Raw genomic sequence first — 9,921 nt, forward strand, 5'->3', positions numbered from 1 at the left:
TGTTTTGAGTTGATGCGGTGAAAAAATGGCCGCCACGCTAAAGCGATAACCACGCCCCCTCCGGCGTCACAACGACTACGTCACTGTCCGGACCTGTGTTAGGACCTCGTTTGAAATTCTTTGATCTCGTTAGGAATGTGTTCGGACCTGGTTAGGAGCTGGTTCAGACCTCGTTCGGATGTTAGGACCTCGGAGGCAGTCCAGACACTGGTGGGTACGGCCACCTCGTCATCACATCTATATGCCTACTAAGTGTATGTTATAAATAAAAGTTTAAAAAAACTTCACTACTACTGAAAAAAAGCTGTTTTAAAAAATTCATTGAGCATATCCAATTTCAAAATTCACAACATAAGTACTATACAAACCAATAACTCAATTAAATCATTGTAGATTTCACTCTTCTTTTACCAATCTATAAAACAAGGGTTGGTTCAGATAGAATTCATTAAGGAGTTGCTACCCATAATGAACACAGATGTTAATCATGTATTCATATGAATCCAATCATCATGTTCTGAAACCTTATTGGTAAAGGTAACAGGTAAGGATGTACCTCACTGACATGATAATGAAGTGGCCTCGAAACGGTTTTATAAATAACACAAGCATTCCCAACAATGGTTGTGTTTTTATATGTTTTTTAAAAAAATCTTTTATATTTACAACGTATGAAACCACACGCAATGTATATATCCATACATTAACTGAAAAGCCCAAATAAAAACATTTTTTGGAGTAAATATCTCATATTCTTTTAAGTTTCATTAGTGTTTCCCACATTAGCATACTACTTGTTTCTGCAATCCCATTGGTGGATTTGGACACCGCCTTTTTTGTACTTGTACGAGCTGTGAAATATACACAGACCTTCAGAGATTAGTTTTAAATTTAATTATTAAGTATATTGTACAAAAATATTCTTATATAACACAGTTAAAATTTTCTTTATGTGAAAAATGTAAAGCTTATGTGTTAAATTAAATTGAGATCACAAAAACTGGGTTTTTAATGGTATTTACTGGCTTAGCATGTAGTGACCATTAGATACTTTGAAACAATTAAATTATATAAAAGTTGAATTGTTATTTATTTTGATCACTATGTGTCATCAACATGTAACATTTTACTTTTCCAAAGCTTGGTATCAAACTTTAGAGCAATTTGATAATGTATAAATATAGCTAAACATAAACCGTTAACTCATTCCCCACCAGCCATTTTTTGAATAGTTTTTTACACTGTGTGTGTTTTGATGATCGTTCTGAATCTTATCTCTATTCTGAATCGTATGTCTATCTTATTTTTTTTACAAAAGTTTCACAAAATGCCTTCCAGGAAAATGTTCTTCTAAATAAAAATAAAAATATGAATATATCAAATTAAAGGAAAGACCCTCTGCTTACAAACAAACAATAAACAAACAAACAAGCAGGAAAAAAATGTTTCATCCATATTTTTTCTCTGCTTATAAACTCTTTAATATGAGTATTTTTCTTAAAAATATTTTTTTTTTAGCAAAAAGCTGAAATAATTGCATTTTTGTGAATGAAAAATAAGATAGACATACGATTCAGAATAGAGATAAGATTCAGAACGATCATCAAAACACACACAGTTTAAAATTAGTAAATAACATTTTTGCTTCAGTTTTTTATAAATTGAGTAATTTAGTGGATAATCACGGTATTACAGATTAACATTAAACCTTGTCAGGAACAAGTTTTTATGCAAATGTTTTCTCTTAATTGACAAGATAACTTATCAATGGCGGGGAAAGAGTTAAATACATTTTATAAGTTTAACATTTTTCAGGTCTGTGAAAACCAACAACCAATAGGTAGCGTGGCCGAGCGGTCTAACGCGCTATCAAAATATAAAAATTTAAATCACAAGCACTTTTACTAGCAGTCTGAGACTTGTGGACCCCAAAGTGCAGTGCTTTAACCAGAAAACAATAATCAGTATTTATAAACAGACTTAAACAATGGCTGTCAATAAAGAATATGATCTTAATCAAATAAGTGGCAAAACTCTACCGATTGTGCCTGTAGGACAGAAGAAATTGAGAAGAAAAGATTTCTTCTATATGTGCATAAAGAAAGACTTAATTGTGCCCACTGGTGGATAATATTAAATTAATACTGCCATATAAAGCGTCCTACCCAAAGGCACAAATGTACAGATTTTTTTTTTTTTTGGATTGTCTAATTCATCTGTATTTTTATGAACTCATGTTCATCCATTTTCAGTTTTTTATTGGTGTGAAAATAAGCATTTGCGATTCTAACAGAGCAAACTCTTACTTTCTGCACGTCTGGTGTGCATGCAAATCTTTCAGTGACTATTTTCCTACTTGCATACTCTACCAAGCATACAGAGGCATTTAGTTTAAAGGTCAGTTTCCTGTTAATTTCCGCTGGGAACATAATTAAACTTTATTTTTGTGGTCTCTTATGATTTTGTGACAGCAGAATATTGAGGTTTGTGCTATAGGGTTGAGGCACTTAATTCGGGTTAATTGTAACACAAAACTTTATACAGTATTTAAAAAAATTGCCGAGCAATCTGTGCTTTTGGTATTTTTCTATATTGTCAGAAGACAATCACCTGCTAATTTGTGAAAAGTTTGGTGTTCACATTACAAGCGACAAGCAGTGACTAAATGACATGTTTCAATTAATTTTAATGGAGAGTTGCAGATTTCCGGCGACACTAGCATTAGTGACGCGACAAAGTTAAAAAACTGCCAGTGGGAGTGGAGCGGGCAGTTCACGTTATCCATCTTTCGTCAGTTACTGCAGTGGACTGTAAGAGTTCTTGGACTTCATGGATAAGCATGCAGGGGCCTGGTTGAACTGGTTAACTATAGTCAAAATGCAGCTTGAACTAGTTGACCACTTTAATCTTTTTCTTTCCACAGTAGCATACAGTACACATTGATCAATCACAGCATCCCTTTCTACAAGATGCCTTGTAAACTTGACACACAAAATAATGATGGAAGAACCACCATACAGGACTATGAGAACATTACAGGAACCGCAGAAGAACTGACAAAAGACAAACTTTAACAATCCTCAACTCTGGCTTGTCTTATTATGTAAGGACTCAAACACACCTAAGGGGGCATGCGGCTTACTGTTATAGTTTGTTTTCTCTTGTTAGCCAAGGCTAATGAAGAAAAATGGCTGCACTTGTCTTGTGATGGTTGCCGTTACACATCTGTTATGTTTGTCTGAATTAGGTGTCTCTAATAAGAATAGATGGGCCTGCGCCCTCACCAGGTGTAGTTAGAAATTATGACAGGTGTGACAGGACCTCACTTCTTAACTACACTAGGAATTTTGTGATGTTGTTCCCCACTTATGAAGAGTTCAGCCATTTTTGTATGCTCTCGTTCATCTCATTCATCTTCTGTGCACTGCAAAAACATATTTCTGAATGGCCTGAACCTGAAAACAAAAAAAAAATACTTTCACTTTTGCCAATTTTAGTTAATCCTTTCATGTTAAGATTACTTAAATCGATTTAACAATGTGAACTTAATTTAATTAAACTAATCCAACAAACAGTCTTTTCAGGTTTACTTAAAATTATTTGTTTAGCCAACATTTACAGATTAATAAAACCAATACAGACTAGCATCTTATTGGTTGATGATGTTGCAGTGTATTATGGGTAATTGTTGTTCTGGCACCCTTTTGCAGAAGTGTAGCACCGTTAGACATGTATGTGAGTAACAAGTGGCCAAGTATGAGTCAATAAATTTGTTCTGGTATATATTTAGTAGTTGTAGAACACAAACAAATGGATTGAAATATAACATTTAATATCAAATATGTTTGTGAGGTATTTGATAAGCTGTAATGAACAGGTTTATATGATTAACTGTATTGAGTAGCTGCACCAGGCTGACGGATTAATTCAGTGTTATGGAGTTATATAATAGGTCAATCCAGTATTGTAAATCCAATATTTTTATTTTTTTAAATGTGGCCCAAGTGAAAAAGTAGTAAACTTCCAATAATGAACTTAAAGGGGTCATGTTATGAGATTTTTTTTAAATAAGTAAAATAAGTCTTTGGTGTCCCCAGAATGCATATGTGAAGTTTTGGCTCAAAATACCCCACAGTTAATTTATTATAGCATGTTAAAATTGCCACTTTGTAGGTGTGAGCAAAAATGTTCTGTTTTTGTGTGTGTCCTTTAAATGCAAATGATCTGATGAAATGCAAACACTGATCGCAATGATAGTGGTTTGTTGAAATTGAAACTCAATTGTGCTGTCAATTATCTTTTCTGTCTCTCTCTCTTTCTCGCTCTTTCTCTCTGCACTAAGGCGTAGTACACGGTATTTAATTTCCTAAAAACAATCTGTCCACACATGCTCGGTTTAAAAAGAAATCTCCGTCCATATGAAAAAGCAAAAACACGCTATCAAGTGCTGTCAAGAGCATGCCACACTAGCAGGCGGCGATATAACCCAAATCGTAAAGCCATCTTGGCCATCAGAAGCCTAACAAAAGTGACGTAAAGTGACCCCGGTTTTACACTACAACACTGCAACCAGCGTTTTTTAAAATCCTCACCCTGGTAGTGCCCTGATACTGCGTTTTCGTGTGGACGAACTGCCGAACAGTGTAAAAAAAGTCACTGTTATAAAATACCTGTGTCCGTGTGGACTAGGCCTAAACTGCAGTGCTGTAGTTGAGTAGTGCAGATTAAGGGGCGGTATTATTGTAAATGGACTTGCTATCTTTATCACAAAACAGGCGAAATCTGAACGACCTAGATTTTCTCACTATGACCCATTTAAAGTGCTCAATTTTCAAACACTAATTTTATGCTTAATATACTAAGACTTTTACTTTAGTACTTCTTAAGATGTTCTTAAGGTTATTTGTTGCAGTTGTAGCCTAGGGGTTAAAGTGTTGGACTTGTAATTCAAGTGTTGCTGGTTCAAGGCTCATGACTGGTGGGTTGTGACAGTGGTGCCATTGAGCAAGGCACCTCACCCTGGGTGTGTGTGTGTTGATGACTTGCAGTGCCTGTGTTTACTTTTCACAGGATGGGTTAAATGCAGAGGTCATATTCCAAGTATGGGTTACCATACTTTGGCAAATACTTCACATTTAAGTGTACTTATTTGTGCTATTTTGAAACACCATGAATATGAACTAAAATGCGCTTTTAACTGTATTAAAAATGTATTTAGTTAATATTTAGTTTAAACTTGAACCCTTGAAATAAGTAATAATATAATAAATGTTTAAAATAAATTTATAGCACTTCTTAATTCATATTCATGGTGTATCAAAATAGCACAGTGAAGTACACTTATAGTTTTTAAGGGCGCACTCACACTATCCAGTCCAAACCGTACTCCAGTGCAATTGCCCCCCCCACTACCCCCAAAAGCACACACTCACACTGTATTTTTATTGATCCGAGCCCAGCGTGCTTTCGTCATTAGTTAAGTTAAAGCTCCCATAACACATGCTGTTTCAGCTTAACTAATGTTAATTTTAAGTACCTATAGGGTAGTATTACATCCTGCATATCTTCAAAGAGTCTTTAGTTTAATCAGATTTATAAAAGACAAATCAGCTTTAGCGATTGTTTCCGGCGTGCCGTGGGAAGAGAGATTCACGAGCAAGCAAAACGGAATAACTTATGGTTCACTACATGTTCGTACCATTTACATTATATGCATAACACAGAAGTCTTACTTACAGCATGCAACTTATGACCTGGTTGGGACTTTTCAACGAAATCCAGCGTTAAACAAACACACACACACACACACACACACACACACACACACACACACACACACACACACACACACACACACACACACACACACACACACACACACACACAATACTCTGCTGCTTCCCCGGATAAACAAACTATATCCATTGTTTCCATAATGCTTGCTTTCTTCTCCTTACATCCAAAAACACACTTCTTTCGTGCCACTGTTGAGTCTTGATAAAAAACAAAACTGGCGCGTGAAGTGATGCCTGTTACTTAGGGTGTTTTCACACATACATTGTTTAGGTCGGCCCAAATGACGTGACGGTCCGAGTGCGGTTCGTTTGGGTCAGTGTGAACATAACAGCCGCACTTTGGTGTGCACTAAACAGCCGAAGTCTGGTGTGACCCATCTGTGGTGTGAACGCTGCTGGACCTCGGGCCGAACCAAATACAGGAAGTTCTCCACATGTTTGATCCACTGGGCTTCCGTTGTGACGTGAGCCGGGTGTTATATTGTGGGTTAACAACAAACAAGGCAATCTTGGTCGTTGCAGAGATTCACTGTCTCCTGGACGTTTCAGCTGATGATTTTATAATACACAGCTGTCCTCCACACACAAAAATAGTGCTGGCTCCGTGAGAAGGTCTTTAATAGAACAGTTGCGCAATTTTGCGGTAAAGCAAAGAAACTTCGCAAAGACGTGCATCGTTTATCTCCATATCTTGCTAGCGTCGCTCTTCCTATCAGGCTGGTATGGGGGGTGGTCATGAGATGGTAAGAGCTGTCAGAGACCAATGACAGCGCTGACCGTTATCACATGGTGTACAGTGCGGCGTTCCGAGTACGGTAAAAACAACATATGTGAACACTAACCGAAAAATGATACAATGTATTTTGGTGCGGTCCGAGGCCGCACCACGGTGCGCACCAACATATGTGAAAACACCCTTAGCGTCCTTGGGTTCTCACGCTGATTGACATGTGGGTGTGCTTTTCCGGGGGAAGTGCCCATAAAAGAAATTATACTAAAGGTCTACCCATGCTACGCAAGATGTACCCATGTTCGAAAAAACATTTCAGAAACTTTTACGCACCCTGGCAAAGTGCATTCGGCACAGAAATACTCTGCCACACGTCCAACTGCTCTTGTGACACTTTGGCCTATGTTTAGCATGAGGCAACCAACTCTTAAACTGTGTAAATAAGTCAGAATGCATGAAATATCATTAAACCGCCTTTAATGATACAAAAGTGATACATTTGATGCATTTTAATGTTAAGGATCATTTATATTTTAATGGTAAGAAACAACAGCGCTTTCATAAGCATCCACTTACAAAACTCTCCGCAAAATTCCAAGAGAATTTGGCCTCTAAGTGGCGACATGTGGAAAGAAGTGTGATGAGCTCGTAAAGTTGAGAAGATATTTAAATGAGCACTAAATGCTATAAACTGCTTGAATTACAGCCACAAAAATAATGAGGAGCAGTCTCAAGGTCAGGTAAAGAGCGCAAACTGGGTAGCATTTTCTCTGAGTGCCTTGCAATGAATCTCAGAGTGAAAGTTATGTAAAAGCTTCACAGTTTAAAATGTCCCGTTCAAAAGGTCAATGCATTCCCCTCTGGGTGAGCCGATTAATGCAGACCGGTCTTGGAGCGACCAGCACATGGTGCGCTACAGTTCAGATTTCTTCTGCCAAGGTCACCATGGTAACCGGAGGGGGTAAAGTGACAATTAAAGTGTGAGAAAAACATTAAAGGTTAACAATGTCTGTATGGCAAGCGGTCATAGGAGCATCATTAACAGTGACAAATTGCCTGAACATTCCAGTCTAACCTGAGACTAATTGGAATCACCTGAGGACAAATATACAATATACAATCTTCCAAATGGATACTTAAAAGTTAAACATGCACACATGTTGCTATGTTGTCCTGTCTGAGAGCGAAGCAAATTTGAGAATGCCAATTTAATCCAAGTAAATGTCAAATGATATCTGTCACCATTACATAAACCTATCGTTTCTGTATAATCTGTTATATGTGGGCCAGTCTGTGAAAGTCATTTTTGATGATTTACTGTTTCCTATTTAAAGTCATCCTACATAATATAAAGAAAGTTTTTTTTTTAATAACACCGTGATATCTTTGAAAGGGTGGCGGCCGGTGACTTCTTTTTTCGAGGGCGCTCGATGCGAAGTTCATAACAACATGTATGTAGCCTGTCATGTGTGTGGTGCATAATTTCAAAAATGTGTTCTGCACATCGAGTTTTCATATGTGCATCATGTGTCTTGTCAAAATAACTGCCTGCTGCAGACGTGTCTAAAGGATTTATGATAAAAGAGACGCTCGCGTTTGCCAGATACTCGCAGGCACTTATTTTGACAAAACACGTAATGCACATGGTTCACGTGACGCAACAAACACATATTTTGAAAACACGGAAGTCGCGTTGGTCGACCGCATACGTCATCAAAGTTTAATATTTCGGTTTAAATTTCAGAAAAGCAACCGTTACATATCAAGGTAAGAATGAAACTACAATGATTGTATGGGCCCTATCTTGCACCCAGCGCAATTGACTTTGTCAGTGACGCATGTATCATTCGTATTTTGCAACGGCGCACAGCGGGTTTTTCCCTCCACAGACGCACGTCGACAAACTAGGGCAGGGGTTCTCAAAGTTTACATTCAAAGGTCCAAATCTGAATTCCCATAATTTTCATAGGTCCGGAAAAACTTTATGTAAATCATTTGTTTATATAACAAATCAACACAAATAGTTTGGGAAAAACATAAGTGTATTTTGCATTTAAAGTAAATAAAAAAAAATAAACACAAGAAATATGCCAAAAGTAATCAGGTGCAAAATACAGAGCAACCTAATTAGAAAAATGGCACAGTTTGTTCTCCATCATATGCATAAACCATGGCAAAAAAAGTGTGGTTGGTAGGCAGAGACACTGACCAAAATTAGGGGTGCACCTATAAATTGGCTGATGATTCTTGCTATGCTTCTCAATGAATTACGGTGAAATGCCGCTACATCCAAAAGCCAGGGGGCGCTCTCGGGCAGAAACTTAATATGCGCTGCAGACGAAGAACCAGACACACGCGCAGCTCCAGGAAATGGCTTAAGGATATATTTATATTACTGTTCTTCAAACCTTTTCAGGTATTTTCATGATAATAAAGAATATGTTTAAGATTATGTTTGACGAGTGGTGCTTTTTTAAAAGCATGTTTTAAACGACTCAAACCAATAGTGATTGGTAAGGACTGATCAAAAGCCGTAGTACATGAAGTAGCTGTGCATAATATCTGGGTGTGATGGCTACAGCGTCACACAGGAAATTTTTAAATAACTCGTTTTATTTTATGACCAGGAATACTCTTAAATCTAAAAAGAAAAAAAACTAAACGAATGGTTTACAAGTTTAATATGCATTTGTAAAATAGCAAATGCACACATTTAATCAATCACATAGAAATTAATGCACTTGTAAAATGAAGTGGACGCGGGTCCGGATCAAGTTGCCGTCGGGTCCGGATCCGGACCGGAGTCCGGACTTTGAGAACCCCTGAACTAGGGAATGAACTTGCGCTCCCTGGGCGTTTCAGCGCAAAAAAAGAGGCGTGTTCCGGCGCAAACCATCCCTGATGCTATTTTGCAGTTTCAAAAAACAATTGCGCCACTGACCAGAAAAAAAAGTCTAAAGTCAGTGGCGCGTTGTGCGTTGTTCATTATGCTATTTTAAGGGCGCATGCTTGACCATAATGTATAGCGTGCACAACGCGCATACACTTTGCATCTTATCTACACAGATGCAACAGTTATTTTTGCAAATCATAAATTGTTACAATAAAAAATATTAACACATGAGATAAGGGAAATCATAGTGGTGAGCATTGTGGTGATAGTTTTTATTTATTCTCATGCAAATAACGATTAAAATATTTTCATAAGTTTGTTGTGTGGCTGTATTACGTTTATGTTATGTAAATAATAATTAAAATGTTTTCATAAGAAACCTTAATGTATATGAACTTGATTTGTAAGAGTACTTTGGGGTTGGATCTTGCTTGCGTTTCTTGGGTCCGATTTCAAAGCCCCCAAACCCTTTCAGCGGTGAGGGTGGACGCAGCGATGTCCTC

At 37.4% G+C, this 9,921-nt stretch overlaps 1 non-coding gene across 1 annotated transcript; it reads right to left on the reverse strand.

The window, feature by feature from the left end:
- Positions 1-433: 433 nt before the first annotated feature.
- LOC135786059 (U8 small nucleolar RNA) lies at positions 434-567 on the reverse strand. The gene has a single exon (XR_010546808.1). It is a non-coding gene; the product is annotated as a U8 small nucleolar RNA (small nucleolar RNA).
- Positions 568-9,921: the final 9,354 nt, after the last annotated feature.

The sequence above is a fragment of the Paramisgurnus dabryanus genome, chromosome 19 (genome assembly GCF_030506205.2).
Source record: "Paramisgurnus dabryanus chromosome 19, PD_genome_1.1, whole genome shotgun sequence".
NCBI lineage: Eukaryota > Metazoa > Chordata > Actinopteri > Cypriniformes > Cobitidae > Paramisgurnus > Paramisgurnus dabryanus.